This window comes from Strix aluco, chromosome 5, assembly GCF_031877795.1.
Source record: "Strix aluco isolate bStrAlu1 chromosome 5, bStrAlu1.hap1, whole genome shotgun sequence".
NCBI classification, from domain to species: Eukaryota; Metazoa; Chordata; class Aves; order Strigiformes; family Strigidae; genus Strix; species Strix aluco.
The window spans coordinates 54,049,645-54,069,897 of record NC_133935.1 but is presented as its reverse complement, the minus strand read 5'-3'; the positions used below and the strand labels follow the sequence as shown (position 1 = coordinate 54,069,897).

Below are 20,253 nucleotides of genomic sequence, written 5' to 3'. Positions count from 1 at the left end.
AGCATTTCTCCATTAATCTTGATTCAACTTTTCCACTCAATGCTGATTTTTTTTTCCTGTGTGAAATTAACATACGTTTTTAAGTGGTGTGGGTTTGGTTTTTTTTTTTTTGTTTGTTTTTTTTTTTGTATAGTACAAATCTAGAAAAGCTTTGGGAATGGTATTTGTTGATTAACTGAAACTCTGTCATTTTCTATAAACTATCCCACATATTTTTGTTTAGATCCTTACGGGAATAAGAGCTACTATTTCTGTTCTTTTACCATTTGCCGGTGGCAGAGAGTAAAATTTAAGATACACGTTTGGATTCCCAGAGATGTTATTGCCATAATTACAGCAGTCTGTACATCAGCATCACTTATGTCAGCAGATCTTTGAGGATACTGTTTGTCAACTAAATAATGCTTTACATCTTGGTGAAGTCACTTGCATTTTTGTGACTCCCTTAAAAACAGTGTAAGTTTAAGAAATTAGACAGTCTTCTCTAGGTAAGGCTCTATGCAAGAGCTGTATTCAGAAGGGAACAAAACTGGAATAATTGTGTAGTTACCCAGACCTTTCTGTGCTTTACCAGTTAGAATGTGTGGATGCACTGATAGGGCAAAAAAGGGCAAACTAGGGCAGGAGATCAACAAGCACTGTACTTTGATGGAAAACAAAGCCTCAGTGAACCAGCAAGATCAGCTCTTCACTTAGTCTTGCCAAAAAATACAGTGAAAACAGATACAATAAAAACATATTATAATTGTATCTCCATTCCATAAATGTGTATGTGTAAATTTGTATGTGTTATCCTTTTTTTCTGGTTAAATTGCAGATATTCTTAAATGTTTTGAGGACTGGATCCTACTTTGTGGATGAAAACCGTTATCTACTGAACTTAAAATTCTGCTTTTCATCTCCAGTACATAAAGCACAAGAATGTCTGTTTACAGTATCACAAAAGGTCCCTAAAATCTGATACATTTTCTCTGACACTGGCCAGCAGAAGATTCCTCTGTGACAAATGGTAGGAATGAGCATGGGACCATACAGCGGTATGACCATAGAGCAGTCTGATGTTTAGGATTTACCGAGCCAAAGGTTGAATCCACATGTCTGTATTTAATAGTTTCTGGTACTCATCTGCATGAAATTGTTGAATCACTTTTGAATCCATGTTTAATTTGATGTATATCATGAGCGGTGGCAAAGCTTACTTAGACATTTACGGAAACTTCTTCCTTTTGTTAATATTTTTTCCCAGACTACTTCCTGATCAGTTCATTTGAGATCCCCATGTTTTGCACAGTAAGAATCGGGGTTTTTGTACCTCTATTATACGTTGCATGGTCGTCTGTCTTGAGGCTGAGGAGTCCTAGTCAATCTGGTAGATAGAAACTGTTTCATATCTTCAGTTCCCCTGTACTAGAGAAAATGAAGATTGTTCAAGATGTTATAGGTGTCTTTTCTTTTGTTAGAGAATAAAATTTAGAGCTGGAGTCTTCTATAAAGTGGCAGTAAGCATATTTTACCGTTACATTTTTTGCCATTGTTCTGTGTTCAGGCTGATGTATGTGCATCTGCACGTGCTGAGGAAGGACTTTTCCCCCGGCTTTTTAGATTGAGTGGTTGCCGTAGGTCTGCATATCCTAAGTTGGCTGTAGAAAACTTGTAGCCATTTATTTTTTATCTTGGAAAGACAGTTTTTTGTTTTAAATAATTATGAGCAACATTTGTAAACTTTTTGCTTGTGGGAAGAAAAATCATTCTTCTACCTGAGTGTGTATGGTTTTTCAATGAGCAAAATGGACACCTTTATTCAGAGAAATATGCATGAATAAATTCCTGGCAAAAATTAGGAATAGTTAAATAAGCTCTTAAATAAATACAGTCTCCCTTATATGCAATGAGAAGATTTGAAATGAATTAGTGAAAAAATTATTACATAAATTCAGTATGGTAAGAAGGCTGGTTTTGTTTATATGCGTACCAGATAATTTCTTTGCTTGTAAAGGCATCGCTGCTCCTGTTCTATCTCCTATGTGCAGAGTACTTTTACAGAATAAGCAGCTGCTGAGTCACACTTTCACTGAATGACTGACAGCCCCTGTTTCTACTAAGAATTGGTAGACTTTCTCTCCTGTGTATCAGGGGAGCAGTGTTATGCCCCTTACTTTGGAAATGAAAACATGACACAGCGTTATAGCTGACTTAATTGAAAATGCTATAAGCAGGAGAATGGAAATGTGTTTAGGCAGCCATGTAAAGCAAATAATAATCTATCTGCATTAAATTATTTACAGGCAGTAGTGATTTGTTATTAAAGAAAATAATATAATAGTGTTCATTTCAATGTGCTGAACTAGCAGTTCTGCAGTGCAGTTATTCAGAGGGAATTTTGCCTGAATATATGAGTAGTTATAGATCTGAGAGAGACACGGTGCTCTCTGTTGGCAATGTTTCCTGAACAAAGAAAAATATGTACATAACTAGAGTGGTAAGTCTAAACCTAGATAATCTACACTTTATGATACCAGTATATAACTTATATTGAATAGTTTGTGAGGCCAGAATAAATTATGAGAAGCTGTAAACATTGCCTTCCTCTTCATAAATGTAGGAAGGTTTTATTATGGAACCGTAAATATGTCCAATACATTTATTTCCCCTTTCTATATGATGTTTTAAATTCTCTTTTCCTTGAATGTGTAAGTACATGTTTGGATTGTGACAGGCAGAATCCAGTTTACGTTTACAGAAGTATCTGCAGCTATTACTTACTTTAAAATCCTTTAAGTAGTTTATGTTGTTGCTAGAAGCATAATTGTTCCACAAACAGTACGGTACTTCATGGTTCATTTAGCCATTGCTTTTTTTGTTAAATGTATAGGTATAATCTTTTAACAGAGACAGAAATTTACCTTTGACCATTAAAGATTTTACGGTCATTCATCATGTAAACACACATCTTTTTGAGATTTATTGTACTCCCATAGTATTCCATAAAAAGGTTTGTCAGTGCATTCAGCAGGGAAAGAGCGAGTGCATTTATTTGGTTGTTGCTGGGGAAGTGCTTATTACACCATTCTCCTGATGGCCTTCTTTGGACTGAAAAAAGATTATGGTATGAACTTCAGGTCATTTGAGTTTTCATATAGCCCATGAGTACCTCAGTTGCCATAATACTGAGGCTTCGTATGTGGGAAAGTTACTCATCTGAATAGAGTCATGCAGTCTTCATGTTCATGATTTTGTGCATGTACTAAAGCTTTTGCAGGACTGGACGTGACGGATTTCATATTGCAGTATTTGTGATAGAGTATACTTTATTGAAATAATGGCACTGGAATTTGATATGGGATTTTGTCAGGCCATACTAAGAAATCTTCCTTGTGGTGTGACATGAAAAAGTAACTATAAATTGTACAAATTATCTGAAGAATTTTAAAATAGCAGACAGTTCTATAAATAACATGTATGGAATACATAATGATGTTTTGCAGTTTAACTCTTGATTAGCACGCACGTGGAGCAATCCACATAACTCACAACCACCTCAAATTAAATGCAGAAAGTTTAGATCACAAGCTCTCGTTTTTATTCCACATGCAGTACACTCGCAGCACATGCAGACAAGGTTATGAGCAGGTGATCTTGGCTGCTGTTAATGAACTACAGGGAGGAATGGAATCCCTTCACCAGAAATTTAACATAATTTAAAATATGATCTTGTGAGATATTGTTAGGTAGATTCACTAATTAATGTTGCAATAGGTAATATATTTAAAAAGAGAAACATGGTTTTAATGGGACTTCAGAATTAATCATGGCTAGTGAATGCTATTATTAAACACAATTTGTTCCTTTCTGTCCTGATTGCTAAGTTATTTTTAACGTCATGTTAGTTTACAGAACTCCTCAAGGTCATGATCTAATTTGATATAATTTTCTGGTAAACAGTCTGAAATGGAAAAGTCTCACAGAGAAATAAAATTGTTGAGATAATAATATAAATGAAAATTTTGCTACAAGATGAAGGGAATGTAGGTTAATTATCATATTAGTGTACTAGACATGCCCATCATTTTTTTCCCCCACCTTACAAATATTAATTATTTTAATATTGTTAGGATTGTATGTAACAAATACCATTTATTGTCAGATAGAAACTCAGAGACCTTTGCTGTTGCCAAAGTGGCCTTAGAAAACATACAAATTTAGAAGTTTTTTTCCTTTTACAGAAGCTATATAGGAGAGTATCACAGTAGAGAGAATAACTGACCTAGACAAAATCATACAAACATAGAAAACTAAACAAAACTAACAGTGTTGCTTTTCCACACCTATCCTTCTAGTTCCCCGAAGTGCAGGCAAGACATCCTTTGTTCTGTTGTTCTTTGTCTGCTTCTCTTCTTGCTGTCTACCTCAGGTCCAGAACCCTTACTCCTCAGATCAGATTGGCACCTGGTAAAACCTCAATGACACAGAAAATCTGCTCTGCAGTTTTTGATTTTATGTGAAGTTTTGAAATGAACTTACAGTAAGGCTTTGTAAGGGAAAAATGAGATTAGAGGCAGAGGAGGTGTCATTAGGAGGAGTCACAGAGAAGCAGGAAAGTAATCAAGAGACCAGATTATCACTATGTTCACTAAATTTCCATTGAGATCTTGTCATGGACTCCTTACTGCAGTACTCCCTAGGCTGAGTTCTTGCCTGCATGTGTATAATTTTGTTGCCGGTCACTGGGGCAAAATGGTCATATGCCATCTTCCCAAAAATTGAAGGGCCATTGAGCGTAAGGCTAGTGATGACTAGCACAGAGCCCCTTTGGCAACTCATTTTTCATGTATTCCCAGTGTCCCTAAAGGTCTGTGACAACCCAGAATGGTCTGTGCCTCTGCATACCCTCTTGTCCTGGCAGTCCTTTGCTGTTGTAACAAAATCCCCCTGGGCAATGGGAGGAAGCACAGGGTGGGATGTGGGTACTAACCGGCTATGGGATAGTGCCAGGGTCAGGATGTTAGCCCTTCACTTGAGAATTGGGTCCTATAAGAAACCTCCTTCTGTGGTTAAATGAATGGTGAAACCTCTGTTGTTTTGTACAGGCTGTAGCTGCACTGACCAGCCTCCCCCGGGACCCCCACCCACAACCTGCCCATTTAAGCTCAGGTCTAGACATCCCATTCTTGCTTGCATGGTGTTGTAGGTGTAGCTGTGTCCAGCTTTCTCTCTTGCAGTCTGAGTTCGCTGGCTGCCTTCCTGTCTGGACCTTGAACCTACATTACAGGCAGCCTTTTCTTCAGCCCTGTTTCCTGGCTGAACCTTGAACTTACATGATAGGCAGCCTTTTCCCTGGTGCTTTCCTGCAGGAACACCTGGCTGCACCCCCTGGATGGACCATGCACCTAGTTCAATACCCATGCCTGGGACTGTTGGTGGACTGTGACTCTGCCACCACCCTGGCTCTACCCAGGTGTGGGAAGGCCCTGTTGATGGGGGTGCTGGTGGTCTCTGCTTGCCTGTCCTGGGGTTCCTGTAGGCTCCTAGCTCATCCTCCGTTGTGGCAAAATGTATCTGTCTCCTTTCTTGACTTAGCTTCACCGAACAGCTTGGTAAGAGCACACCCTCAGATGGACCCAGCTTCTATATACACCTTCATAGTCTACTAACCTTTGTTAGTCCTGGAAAGAAGATACAGCTTCATGCTGCCTAGCTATATCTTTCTTGATGACTTTCAGTACATGCAGCAGAAATAAGTGTTTTTCCAAAATGTTGTAGCACTTCAAGACACTTTTACTACTGTAGGGATTTTGTATTTACATAGTATGTTGCTTGTAGTCAAAGTCCTTCAGTAGGGATTTGGCCCCAAATCCTGCAGTTATTAAAAGGATGGTGTGGCCGTCTCTCTGGGTAGTCACTACAGGCTTTTGTGGGTAAACAAAATACTTTCTTATTGAGTGCTACACCTTTAAAACAAATTTTAGTTCAGGTCTGAAGCTCCAGCTGCTTATAAATCATGATGAAGAGAGTATTAGATTATGATGATCTATTTTTGAATGCATACCTTAGTTAATAGGTTTCTATGTGAGCATCTAAACCCAGCGTTCAGGGAACAGCCTTTGCATTTTAAAGTATAGCTGTTCTTCTTTCCTAACCAATATAAATCCATAAGCTAAAAGTATTGAAGACCAGTTACATTAGTTTATAGAGTGCAAAACACGCCAGTAAGTTTATTGTAACATCTTCTCTCAAGGTTTTAAATTCCTTATTATTGAATGAATTAAAGAAAGAGAATTCTACTTCTATAAATTAACAGGACTGTGCAAATAGTTGTATTTTTAAAGCACATAGGATTGTAGAACTTTATAGTATTGTCTTATCAAGTTTCATGCTTCTGTACACACAAACATGCATACACACTACCATATGTAGATGATCATTGCTGTATAAGACTGCGTAATTATTTTTAAAAATATTCCATTGGTAGAAGTTACAAATATTCTTGTTATTATGTGCCCATAAAATGTATACAGCTGCAGTAACCAATCTGTGATTCTTTTAAACTATCAGAACATGTATGACTAATTCAGCCTTTTATCTATCTGTGGATAATCATGTAGAAGCTAGGCACACAGGAATGCTGAACAGATAAAATAATTGGTAGTGTAAATCTGAGTGGGTACCCAGTTGGATTTGCTTCAGTCAGTTCTTCCTAGCTGCTGTCTTTGAAGCTGTAATCCTTCTGAGACAAGCATGGTCTCAGGTTCCAAACACACATTAATGCCACGATAAGAAACTTGCTGCAGAAAGGTTGTGCTACATTAGGGTGTCACTGCTCCCACAGCCAAACCGGCTGTGAAGTTTCCTCATTTGTTTCCGTGCAAAGTCAATAGCTTTCCAGGGTAATTTTAAAAAACCCAAGCTATTTTGCATGAAATGCATAAAGAAAGCTCACATGTCTTTCATCAGCTCAGCTCTGGACATAGTCTCTTTCACTAAATTTGTGATCACAAACATCTGGTGACTGGTAACTGTTCTTGCAGCTGGGCTGAGTTGAGGTACGCAGTGTGTTCTGGGGTGCAAATGAAGGGAAGAAAGGAGACACAGGATGTTGTGATCTGCTCTATTTTTGTTAATGGTTTAACTTCATTCAGCGGGGCATGTATGTCCCGGAGATCCATGGAATCAGCAGCTCCCTCACAGGCATGTAGACATTAGGATCAGGACCCACTTGGTAGTCTCTCGTGCCCAGTGCTGGGTAGAACATGTAAAACTTTTCTTTCTGTTTAAATACTCAAATACAAATATTACCTTATTTAAAATAGTGAAGCTGCAAGAGAGTGAAGGCTAATAAAGGGATCTTAGTTTTCTTCTAAAGGAGGGCATAAGCAATCCAGGAGATTCCTGGAATGTGTTGATGATTACTTCCTTCTCCAAGTGATAGAGGAGCCAACGAGGAGAGGTGCTATGCTGGACCTTGTTCTCACCAACAAGGAGGGGCTGGTGGAGGTTGTGAATCTCAAGGGCAGCCTTGCCTGCAGTGACCATGAAATGGTGGATGTCAAGATCCTTAGGGCAGCAAGGAGAGCACACAGGCATACAGCAAGCTCACTACCCTGGACTTCAGGAGAGCAGACTTTGGCCTCTTCAGGGATCTGCTTGATAGACTAGCGTGGGATAAAGCCTTGGAGGAAAGAGGTGCCCAAGAAAGCAGGTTAATATTCAAGGATCACCTCCTCCAAGCTCAGGAGAGATGCATCCTGACAAAGAGGAAGTTGAGTAAGAACACCAGGAGGCCTGCATGGATGAACAAGGAGCTCCTGGACAAGCTCAAACATGAAAAAGGAAGCCTACAGAGGGTGGAAGCAAGGACAGATAGCCTGAAACTGTCCAAGCAGCCAGGGATCAGGTTAGGAAGGCCAAAGCCCTGATAGAATTAAATCTTGCCAGGGACATCAAGGGCAACAGGGAAAGCTATAGGTACATTAGTGATAAAAGGAAGTCCATAGGAGGTGCTGAGATTCATCTGTGGGTCCTGAGGCAACAGCCAGATGAAGTGACTAAGCCACTACCCATCATATTTGAGGAGTTGTGGCAGTCTGGTGAAGTTCCCACTGGCTGGAAAAGGGGAAACATAACCCCCATTTTTAAAAAGGGAAAAAAGGAAGACCTGGGGAACTACATGCCAGTTAGTCTCACCTCTGTGCCTGGCAAGATCGTGGAGTGGATCCTTCTGGAAACTATGCTAGGGCACATGGAAAATAAGGAGGTGACTGGTGACAGCCAACATGGCGTCGCTAAGGGCAAATTGTGCCTGACAAATTTGGTGGCCTTCTACATGGGGTTACAATGTTGGTGGATAAGGCAAGAGCAACTGGCGTCATCTAACTGGACTTGTGCAAGGCATTTGACACTGTCCTGCATGGCATCCTTGTCTCTACATTGGAGAGATGGATTTGATGGATGGACCATTTGGTGGATAAGGAACTGGCTGGCTGGTCGCACTCAAAGAGTTGCAGTCAATGACTCGATGTCCAAGTGGAGAGCAGTGATGAGTGGCATTCCTCAGGGGTTGGTATTGGGACTGGCGCTGTTTAACATCTTTGTTGGCGACATGGACAGTGGATTGAGTGCACCCTCAGCAAGCTTGCCGGTGACATCAAGCTGTGTGGTGCAGTCAACATGCTGGAGGGAAGGGATGACATCCACAGGGACCTTGACAGCCTGGAGAGGTGGGCCCATGTAAATGTATGAAGTTCAACAAGGCCAAATGCAAGGTCCTGCACATGGGTTGGGGAAATCCCATGCACAAATACAGTCTGGGCGATGAGTGGATTGAGAGCAGCCCTGCAGGGAAGGACTTGGGGGTATTAGTGGATGGAAAACTGACTATGAGCCAGCAATGTGTGCTCACAGCCCAGAAAACCAACTGTATCCTGGGCTGCATCAAGAAAAGTGTGGCTAGCAGTCGAGGGAGGTGATTCTACCCTTCTATTCCTCTCTGGGGAGACCCCACCTGGAGTGTTGTGTGCATTTCTGGAGTTCCCCAGCATAAGAAAGACATGGACCTGCTGGAGCAGATCTAGAGGAGGCCACAAAGATGATCAGAGGGTTGACACACCTCCCTTATGAGGACAGGCTGAGAGAGTTGGGGTTGTTCAGCATAGAGAAGAGAAGGGTCCAGGGAGACCATATGGCAGCCTCCCAGTACTTAAAGGGGGCTCATAAATAAGCTGGAGAGGGACTTTTTACAAGGGCTTGTAGGGATAGGACAAGGGGTAATGGCTTTAAATTGAGAGGGTAGATTTAGATTAGATATAAGAAATTCTTCACTGTGAGCGTGGTGAGACACTGGAAGAGTTTGCCTAGAGAAGCTGTGTATGCCCACTCCCTGGAAGCATTCAAGGCCAAGTTGGACGGGGCTTTGAGCAACCTGATCTAGTGGAAGGTGTCTCTGCCCATGGCAGGGGAGTTGGAACTAGAGGATCTTTAAGGTCCCTTCCAACCCAAACCATTCTATGATTCTATGATTCTGATATTTGAATAAGTGCTGCTTATGCCAGATAAATTAGAGATACAGGAAAAGAACTATCAGACTTGAAAATATTTGTTTCTACTTCTCATTTTCATTCATTTCTACAACCAAATATCTTTAGTACTAAATATACAGGCAAAATAGTCTCAAAATTTCCTGAGATGAGCTGACACAGAGTTTCGTAATGACATATGCATTCTTAAGTATAGTATTTCACCATTCTCCGGGTCTATAAATAAAAAATTATGTGAGTAGTAAGTGATATTCTTGCCTTTCTATTTTTATAAATGTCCCATTTCCAATGGAAATGAAACACAAAATAACTAAACTTTGGTCTTCCTGTGCTGTTTCTGATCTTTATGATAGTATATTATTGAAGAAGATATTCCATATTTTAGATGGAATAAATACTTATTGTGAAATGCTTAAATTTGCACAGACTTGTTCAACCAATCAGTTGTATATTCACTTTTGGTTGCTGTATATGCAAAGTCTGAAATTCGAACTGGTAACTCTGGTTTGATTGTTCTTTCTTTCTTTCTTTCTTTCTTTCTTTCTTTCTTTCTTTCTTTCTTTCTTTCTTCTTTTTTCTTTTTTCTTTTTTCTTTTTTCTTTTTTCTTTTTTCCTTCCTTTCTCTCTCTTTCTCTCCCTTTCTCTCCTCTTTCTCTCTTCCTCCCTTCCTCTCTTCTGCCTCTCTCCCTGTCTCTCAAATGTAATTTTCTTCGTTGTATGTCTCATAGACTTTTGTTTCAATGCCCAGCTATCTTACTTTGGCACAAAGATAGCTACCTTGAATGTTTAGCAAAAAGATATTGTAAAATTTATCCTCTCACAGTTGTAAAGCATGAAATTACTTTGATGTTATTGTACTCTTGTAGGTGTAAGATAACAATTGTATAAATGAGGTGCAGGCATTGACTAACATCAAATACTACCATACAAGCAGTGCAAGGCAGAGTCCATATTGAGGCAGATTATCTGCTAATATAATATTATTGACTGTAGCTGATCAGAGAATTTATTCCAGACTATCTGTGCAATCCTTCCTCTAAATTTAAAAACCCAGATTATTCCTTTCTGTGCAAATGCACTTGTGAATGAAACAAATGAGAGACATGCTCCTTTCTATAAAGGAGAAGCATTTGACACAAAGCATTGCCTTCTTTTCTCCTGCCAACTTAGACAATACCAGGAAATATGTTCCCAAGCAAAGGGATAATTCAATTAAAACCCTTGTTAGAATTTATCTAGTTTTTGGGGTTTTTTTGTTTTTGTTTTTTTTTTTTTTTTTTAAAAAAAAGAACACTGAGCCCACCCTGGACTCCAGAGAGCAGGTTCTGGTTAATTGGAGGCCTAAGGAACCAGTCTCCTTCCTTTTGTGGCTGGTGTAGTAAAATAGTTGCAATAATGAATCAGTTCTAACTCTGTAGCTAAAATTTTCCTGTGGTAAAAAAACATTCCAAGAAAAAAATTACTTTGAAGAACAAGGCGAATACTTTATTCTAAAATGTTGTGCCTACACAAGAAATAGTTATTTTTCTAAAGTTTGTTGATTCATTTGGTCATGAAGCAAGTTCTTATAAAAGTCCTTAGCATTCATATACAGTTGTCAGACATTAATAGAGTCATGAATGTTTTGAGGAATCATCTTGTTACTGTGTTTTTTTCTTTTTTGGAAAAATTATTTCCCAAGAAGCCGTTTTTCTACTTCCTACCTTTTCTCACATTTGGTGTAGAGATGTTGGTCTTTGACTTTTTCTTAAATTTAGAGGGAGTGGTTTTTAGTTGGGAAGTACTATATTAACTTACACATACACTGAAAAAGAATCTCCAAAGCTGCTGACCTGTTTGTATTTTATTTCTGGAGCAATTAAAAGTATTTATTGAATGTTGCATTAAAGAAGTCATAGAAAACAGACAAAGCAAGTAGCCCTTGAACATCAGCTAGTCCATCCTCTGTTCTTAAGGCATATCCAAGTATGCCTAAATCATTATTGGTGGAGATTTGTTCAATTCTCCTTTGTTGCAATTTAAGTCCCCTGCCGTCTGTTCTGTATGCAGTAGCCTTTTACATGCCTGAAGACCATTATCATGTCTCCCCGCAGTCTTCTCATTTGTAGATGATGAAGAGCCTGGTCCTTTCAATTCCCAGACTCGGAGAGCTCTACTTGCTTTCCTCTGTACTCTCTCCGTTTGATTCCTGGCATTCCTGGAAATGATGCTTCAGACCGAAGATAGTACTTCATCTGAACGAAGCCTTCCTATTGACACTTTTCCAGGATGATATTTGCTTTTCTTGCAACCTTGTGGCATCGCTGACGCATATTCAATCTGTGACCCACTGTGACCTCTGATCCCATTTGTGGAACTGCTGCCCGGTCATCCCCATCTTCTATTTGTTCAGTCAATTATTACCAAGTGCTGTGCTTTGGATTTGTCCTTAGTAAAATGCATTCCATTTGTTTAATGACCACATGCATCTTATTTTGGTAATGCATCCTATTTCTTCAGTTTATCCTTCTGAATTCAAATCCTGCCATCTGTGTAGGGCTTCCAGCTTTTCCAAAGCATTGCATCCTTTCCAAAGCCAATATGAGTGCTATTGATTCCATTGTACCAATCATTAATGAAAGTACTGAAAAGTCCCAGATCTGGGATAACTATTGTAACTTACAACGTAATGGGTGTGGAATGTCCTGGTCAGTGATTCTTCATTACTGAAGCTCACAGGACAGGCATGGTGTGAACAGAGAATTTTTCTACCGATATGTCATGACTTGAGGGAGTTGAAGAGAAGTTGTGTCAAACTGTCCAGGCCTGGGGAGCGCTGAGCAACAGTGCTGATGAGGGTCTTCATGAGGTCCAAAGCTGAAAAAGCAATAGCCTGAAGCATCAGTGTCTCTTCCACACAACCAGGGGAGTTATATTTTCTGTGGTCCCTCCCACTTTGTGTTTGTGGTTGTAGAAATCAGCCCTACATAATTGTACTAGAACTTTGTTTTAATATTTTCATAATTTAAACTGTTTTGTGATAAATTAAATTGAGTTTAGCCTAGTTTCTTTTAAAAAAAGGTGTTCTTAAATAGGGAGAGAAAGAAAGGGTTAGGAATGTGAGCAGGAACTGGAAGTATTGTTGCAAGGGAACAAATATTCAGGAGCCAGAGCTGTTGTAGTGCTCTGAGTAAACCATGGTGTATATGTTTTCCTATTCATGGAAAAGCTTGTTAATTTTCACTTTTGAAAGTGTATTTTTTTTTCCTGACTTAAGTGCTATAAATGGCATGTTTCATTAGGAAATTGTATTTTTCTAAAAAAAATACTGATGAGGATTTTTTTTTTTACATTCATCAGTGCTTCCCTGTGATAATGAGCTACCCAACATATTTGGATTTCACACAAGTTTTTCAAAATTTCATGTGTTTTAAATTAATGTTTCTATTACAGTTATTTTTTTTTCAATAAATTCCAATAAACAGATACTTTACAGGAATGGTCTTTTGACAATATATTTTGGTGTGGAAAGTGCTTTTCTTTCTTAAAACTCACTGTAGAATCTTTCCTTATCTAAACTCACGATGAAGATGAATTTGCTGTTCTTGCTAACAATGATTGCACTCGTTTCCAAGGCCAGTTACAAGAAAACAAATAGTTTGAGCTGCACTGGCACTTATACTTTCTGACATTTATCTCAGCGTATGAAAAAATAGAGATCCACAAGCAAACTTTTAAAAATGTTGTGCCTGCTCATCAACCTTGAAATTAGCTGCAAAACCAATGCACACTTATACTTAACTCCTTTGTTTTAGTTATGGTAAGGCAGGATTCCCAAGACAAAACTTACATTTTTGTGAGGGTTTTTTAGGAGTACTTGCTTATTTAATGCAAGTAAAGTTACCAAATACCATACCTGCTATGTATTACATGGTTTCTAAAGTATAGCCCTGCATTTCCTTTGGAAGGAATAAGACATGAAAAAATTGCATTAAAGAATGTTGTGTCAGCTAGGTAATTTCCCCTTAAGATATAAATGATTCAGAGGCTGATTCTTGCTGCTGTGTTACTCAGTGAACAACAATACAGCCTGATATAAAGCACTGTTTTGCTTTATATTGCTCTTGACTGAGTGACACGGCATTCTATCAGGATAATAAAACCAGAATCTCATCCATAGTATCTCAAACATTAAAATAATTAATAAGCGATTTTTGCCATCAAAAAGGTCCATTTCTGGCACAGTCAAATTTTGAATGAACTGACTTGGATTTAACTCAAGGTTTGCTCAATGCAAGTCCAGTCCAAAAGAGAGCAAATGTAGATACCAAATCAATGGCGTATGACCACAACTGAAACATATTTGGTGGAAAAAGGTACTTGAGAAATCCAAGAAAATAAGTCAGTGGTGTCTTGATGGTTTATCAAAGTTTGGAAATGCACGTCCTAAGAGACTAACTTGCTGCATAATTTTGCAAAACTCAAAGCTGTTATTTTGCATTTCAAGGAGTATTGTTACCTGAAATGAAAAGTTGAAACTTAAATGAATATTTTCAATTTTTTGTACTTTATGACATGAAAACAAAAGCTTAAACTTTTTTTTTTTTTTTAATTTGTGGGTTGGTTTTTTTTTTTTTGGTTGTTGTTATTGCTTTTTCATCTTTTATCCCAAAATCAAGATACTGTCTGGCCTAGGACACTCTTGAGTTGTCTTGTCTACTTGTTCTTGAGCAACAGATGCTGTTGACTGACTGAAAAGCATCAGTTAGGAGTAACTGAAGGGTTAGGTCCAGCTCTGTTAGCCAGTATGAGACTACATATGGTGGCTGTTGTCACCTGTCTGCCACTTTCTTCCAACTGGAAATTTTTGTCCCCCTCCCTACCACCAGCCTCCAGCAGAATTGAATGTCTGATTACTCATTAACATGATTCTGTCATTTTATGTGATTTGAGTGAGTTTAAATACTTCATAGTGAGGGATATTAAAAAAAAAAAACCACCCTGGATCAACTTTGACAGAACTGGGTTAGAGGAGACTGCACACTGTGACGCCAGCGGATGGGAAGGTGCTGCCATCTCACCTGGGATGGGTGGTGAGGCCTGAATAAGCAGCTTGGGGAAGTCTGCATGGGTAACCACTGACACTGGATCTGCCACAACCAGAGAAGTTTGACTGGGCTTTCTTTAATTCTAGCCTCGCCTTCAGTGCATTTTTCAGTTAAGAAAAATGTGTAAGGTGACAGCAGCATCAGTGAAATAGCAACATCAGAACATCTGAAGGAACAAGCAGTCCTAAGAAAGTGAGGAATTTTTTAGCTGTAGCTTGTAGACTCTGGGGGGGTGAGTTTGTAACCTCTTTAATGCCTGTGATTAACTTGCCTTTGGAAGTCACAACTGCTGCTAAGGACTTGGTGCCTTCTTCCCTTCACTGAAGGTGTTAGGAACTTGTAGCAGAGTTCTTCACACCTCCCCATAGCTGCTCCCCAGCCACAGGAGGATATTTCTCAGGATGTCAGTCTGTGTTATGAAGGTAATGTCAGTTCAAGGAGTCCTGCCTCATTGCATGTGCCTTTTCTGCTCATCTCTCATTCCTACACCACAGTGTATCAGCCTCTCCACGGTTACTCATAACCTAGATCCTTTCAACAATCCACCTTCTCGCAGAGCCCCACCAACAGCTCCACAAGTGTTGCTGGGGAGGCAGCAAACTGGTGTGGTGGAACAGGAGAAGCCCAGGCTTCTTAAACTGGTTTTACCACTGAAACCAGTGAGAAGTGAAGCAACCATGAGACAATAATTTCTCAAACTGTTCTAGGATAAATATGTTAAAATATTCTAGAAATTATTTGGAAGACTGTGCAGATGACTGGGCACAGGTAGGACATTTTGTTCAACTTTTTTAGGACAAATAGTCTGAAAATATGCACATTTATTATGTTTTTCACCATGAGAAAACAAAAGCTTCCAAATTTCTTCTTTGGCTTCATGATAGTACATTGCAGTATGATGTATTAAATCTAATTATTGTAGCCGCTTGCATTTGAAATTTTCTACTTAGAAGCATAAGAGCTAAAGCACGGACTTAACATTTTAGCTTCTGTAAAAAAATTGCTCTTAAAAACCAGCTGTTTTGACCCTGGCCAGGAGTGTGAGAACCATTACAACATTGTTCATTGATGAAAGTCATGTGTCATTTTGGTTAAAGAATTTTAAAACCTGTATCATCTGGGCAACAGTGAGTTCTTTTGTACTCTTTCTTCCTGTATTTGTGAAGCTGCTGTTGCAACAGAATCCCAGGCATTTGAGAATGAGAATGTTTGAGAACACCAATAACATGAGCAACAATCATCGTTCAACTGGCCAAGCACTGATTTACAGTATTCTTTGTAGTCAGATTACTAACAGGCAACAGTCCAAAATACTTCAATAACCTTAAAAATGTTTCAAGGAAAATGTTACCAATTTTAATAGTGACTATGCAATAGATAGTAAACATGAATGCAAAAGGTTAAGAGATCAGCAAAGAGTTCTCAGAAGCACGGATTTAACACAGGAAGCAATGGAGAAAGTCTAAGGTTAAACTGTTCAGTTAAAGCCAGAACGGAAATTGGGGCAAGAAAAAGAAAACATGGTGTCATAAACATGATGACATCTCTGTGCTAGGAAGATGACTCACAATACAGTTGTAAAACCTAGGTACAAAAAGTTCTTATAGATTCTAGAAAGTAAGGCAGAATTGGTAATCGTGTCATGTTTTCACCACAGATAAATCTATTTCCCCTTTTGATTAAAAGGTCAGGCAGATCAAATGCAATCAGATAAAGCTTATGGTAAATCACATACTCAAAGTACTCTAATTAGTTATGAAATATAATAATGTGTCAATGAGTTCTTTTCAGGTTAGACAGAGGAGTTTTCTTAAAGTATTTAGTCACACAGGAAAAATGCACAGTTTTAAGTGAGAAGGAAAGCACGTTGATCTAACTGTTTACATCTAGAATACATCAACTAATTAAAACAGCTGAGGAAAGTGTCAAGATCAGCATTTGTATTTCAAATGAGGAGAAATACAAATGCTGCGAGAAGTTGAGTTCTCTGGCTTCGGCTCTCTTTCATTATTTTGCATCTGTGTTGCAGGTTCTCCTACAGCAAAGCAGCAAGCTGCTACATGTCCCCTTTAACTGTGGGTACAGAGGAATTTACAATGTAAGCACTTTGTAATATACTTTGTGAAATCTGTGCCATCACCTCAAGTTTTTTTCTGTAGATTCATTGTTGCACAGAAATGCTTCAGAACTAACACATATTCACTCAAGGGGGATGGGAGATATTGCTTCTTTATCGTCAAAAGACATTTATTTGTGGGAGAGTTTATGGAGCAAGAGCAATGTATCACAAGGTTTATTACTTTGCATGTGAGGTTGGGTAACTAGTTAACAAAACTGTATTGTTTGCTGACTGGAGTCGTGGCATTTTGTAAAGGAAAGGAACCTCCTATGAAGTAATACAGAAATTCTGGCTGTCATATTTGTAAAGAAAATAATCTGTGTTCATTTCTCAATAATAAAGTGTTTTGAGATTGTGCAAGTACACCAATGCAAGATGGTAATTAACTATTGAAGAGACAGAATCTAACTACTCCATGATGTCTTTTTTTTAGTTCTTCCTGTTTTGTTCATATTAGTTTTACCATTTGTTTGTGCTTACAGCCTCCTCTTTGCTTCTAGAGAAAAAGAAAGAACCTTTCAGATGTAGGCAATATACTGCCTGCAATATATAAAACTGCATTTTCCTTACATTTTGGTGATGCTTCTATCCTTATTCTGTGTTCAGTTAATACTTTGTGAGGTAGAATAACACCCTCTTCTCCTCCATTGTTTCTGTTGATTTTCTTTCTTGGGATTTTGACAGGAAAAGGGGATCCAGTTTAAAGCTAGTCAGAGTTATCAACTAAGGGCTTCAAGAATGCAGACTAAGCAATCTGACCACTTCTGTGGCCAGAGCAGCTAGTTTGAATGCGGGTCCAAGTTTTTCCAAAGTTTTTCTTTGAGCAGTGGTTCTGGTTACAGTTAACTCTAATAATCACAGTTAATACTGACCCTCTTCACGAAGTCCCGTTTGCAGCGTCTAGACAGGCAGAATCCTGATTTCTGCCAAGGAATTCCAGGCAACACAGTAACAGGCAAATACTAATGCTAATGCTGCTATCAGTAATAAGGAGTTTATCACTGTACTTTAAAAGACGGTAAGCTGAGAGTAGATTGACCCGTGTTGTTGGACTTTACCTTAAAAATGCAACAAAAAGGTAAATTCAGATCCAAAATCTACTTACTTGGGTTTTGGCAGTAGCTGTGATGCAATAAATATTTCTAAATGTATACATGTGTCAAATAAAGTATGCCCCAAATCAATGCACACCTCTCCTTTTTTTACCTGGATATTTAAGCCAGTGCAGAGTGGCCAGCACTGCAACCCTGACATTCTGCTGGTTGGGTGGGCATGAGGTTTTGCATTGGGCCACAAGAGAAGTATTTGATTTTACAGTCTGGAGAAGCAATTACAGTCTTTCAAAATATGGAAATTTGAATCACTATAACCTGTGAACTACTCTACATTTTGTGACACAAGAAAGAACCAATAAACTGCATCCTCTGTGCAAACCAGGCTCAGGAACAACAGCATTTGCTGGTGTGAGAATGCACCTTCTGTTATTCTTTGCATAAAAAATGTGACTTGTGAAACTTATGCCTCTGATAGCACATTATTTACTATTCTTTGGAAGTTACCTTGCTTTATAAATGTTCAAGTTTTCTTTCTTCAACTTGGAAGATGCTCTTGGACTTTGACCTGTCTCTGAGGAAGGAAGCTGGTTAGAAACCAGTGGCTCTTGCTCCATCCTTCAAACAAATATCGTGATGTTATGAATAATATAAAATAAACCTCCTAGACTTTTAAGATGCTTTTGCGAGAGAATAGGTAAGATTTGAGGTGTGCTGCTACTGGTGATGTGCGTGATGACATGCCACAATAATAGAAGCTGGGTTTACTTTTAAATTTTCTCCTGATGCCAGTGGTTGAGGCCCTGGAGGTTGGGCTGTTGCTTCAGAGTAGTTGAATGAACCATTAATTCAACTCTGTCTCTGATAAAGACAATGCTTAATATTTGTGCTGAGTATTTTACTGATACATACCTGTGTAAATGTTTAGATTTTTTTTCTTTTCTTAAAGAAAACCTCATTAACTGTTTACAGCTATCTCAAATTTGTTAAAAAACTTTCTGATCTCCGGGTTCTTCTCAGCTGTTGAATTTTTAATGTATTTAGTTAAAATTAACTTCTTATTCTGATCATTTCTGTCATCATTTCACATAATGGCATATTCATGATGAATGTATGCAAAAGGGAGCATGAAGACACCCAAACAAATTCAAAATTTAATTTGAATTAATACTTTTTGAAGGTTTGGCCTGGTGCTAGTCAAAATGCCATGCTTCTGAATCAGAAGCGATAAACTCACAAGAGAGAGTGCTGGAAATAATCCATGGACATCCTGTTCTTATTAGACGTGGGCTAAAACATTCTGACAGATTTCAAACCTGCTGAAATATTAATTAAAAATTTTGATGTCTACTCCAGTGTTACTGGGACCACATCTTACTGATCTTTTTAAGGGTGACTATAAAAAAGGGAGAAGACAGAAGTATGTATGGTGAAAAACAGAGTGAGAAAAGAGGCAGAGAGCTGACTGTGTGAAAAAGAAAGAGACACCCTGGGAAAACAACAGAGAAAAGAGGAAGAAAAAAAAAATCCCAATTTTTGTAAGTATGTCTCTTTAGGACTGAGACTGTGCCAAACCCTGGGCTTGGAGGCTGTTCTGTCCTTAATACATTGCACATGATTGTCTGTAGCTAGAAAAACATTTTTTGTGGTTTTTAAAAAATTGAATTATCCTTATATGAAATAAAACAAACTGTGAGTTTAAATGACAGAGTAAAAAGAGACAAAATTCATTTTGCAAGCCCTCAGAGAGTTTAAAAATCCCTTAGGTTCACAAAAACTCAAACTCCATAAGGTTCATATATTCCCAGAGTAGGATGTACAATGGAGTTGCTTCCATCTACTTTAAGTTTTCATCAGACTCTTTCTATTTAGCTAACTGATTCTCCCCTCAAGAAATGTTAAGGGCAAGATTGAAAATACACCATTGACACTTCCTGTGCAATCTAGATAGAAGTTAGTAAGGAGAGAGGTTATAAAACCTGTGTAACTTTCAAAGCTACAAGACTGTAGGCAGTTGAGTATGATGGTGAATGTTTATTTCAGCACCTATGCCTTATTTCATATAGGCTCATTTGCCTTTTAAGATCTGCATCTTGACCCATTTGAAGTATTTAGTGTGTCTAAACCCCAGAGAGGGTGACCCTGAGTGTATTCCTTAAAAATATTATTTCCTATTGACTGCCTCTAGGTAACTCCCCACTCAGCAGAGGTTTTAGCTTGTTCCTCACAAACGCCATTCATTCCCCACTCTCTATGATGTCTAGGCTCTCAGCTTAGTGTCTTAACAGACTAACGGGGTCCATTTTGCAGATGTTGGACTGCCTGCTAAACAACATGAAACTGACTCTGTGTTAGCTTAAAATAGAAGCAAAGGCTTGCAGCACTCAAACCTGCAATGCTAATGTATCTTCTAGTCAAGTAATACCTATTGAGTGGATGACAAAGCAGGGGTATGTGTGGAGTTA

The 20,253-nt window shown here is 38.6% G+C and overlaps 1 long non-coding RNA gene across 1 annotated transcript; it reads right to left on the bottom strand.

Moving 5' to 3' along the window:
• Positions 1 to 1,084: 1,084 nt before the first annotated feature.
• LOC141924616 (uncharacterized) lies at positions 1,085 to 12,367 on the bottom strand. Its single transcript, XR_012623594.1, has 2 exons — positions 11,595 to 12,367; positions 1,085 to 1,407 (listed from the first exon to the last, which is right to left on the bottom strand). It is a non-coding gene; the product is annotated as an uncharacterized LOC141924616 (long non-coding RNA).
• Positions 12,368 to 20,253: the final 7,886 nt, after the last annotated feature.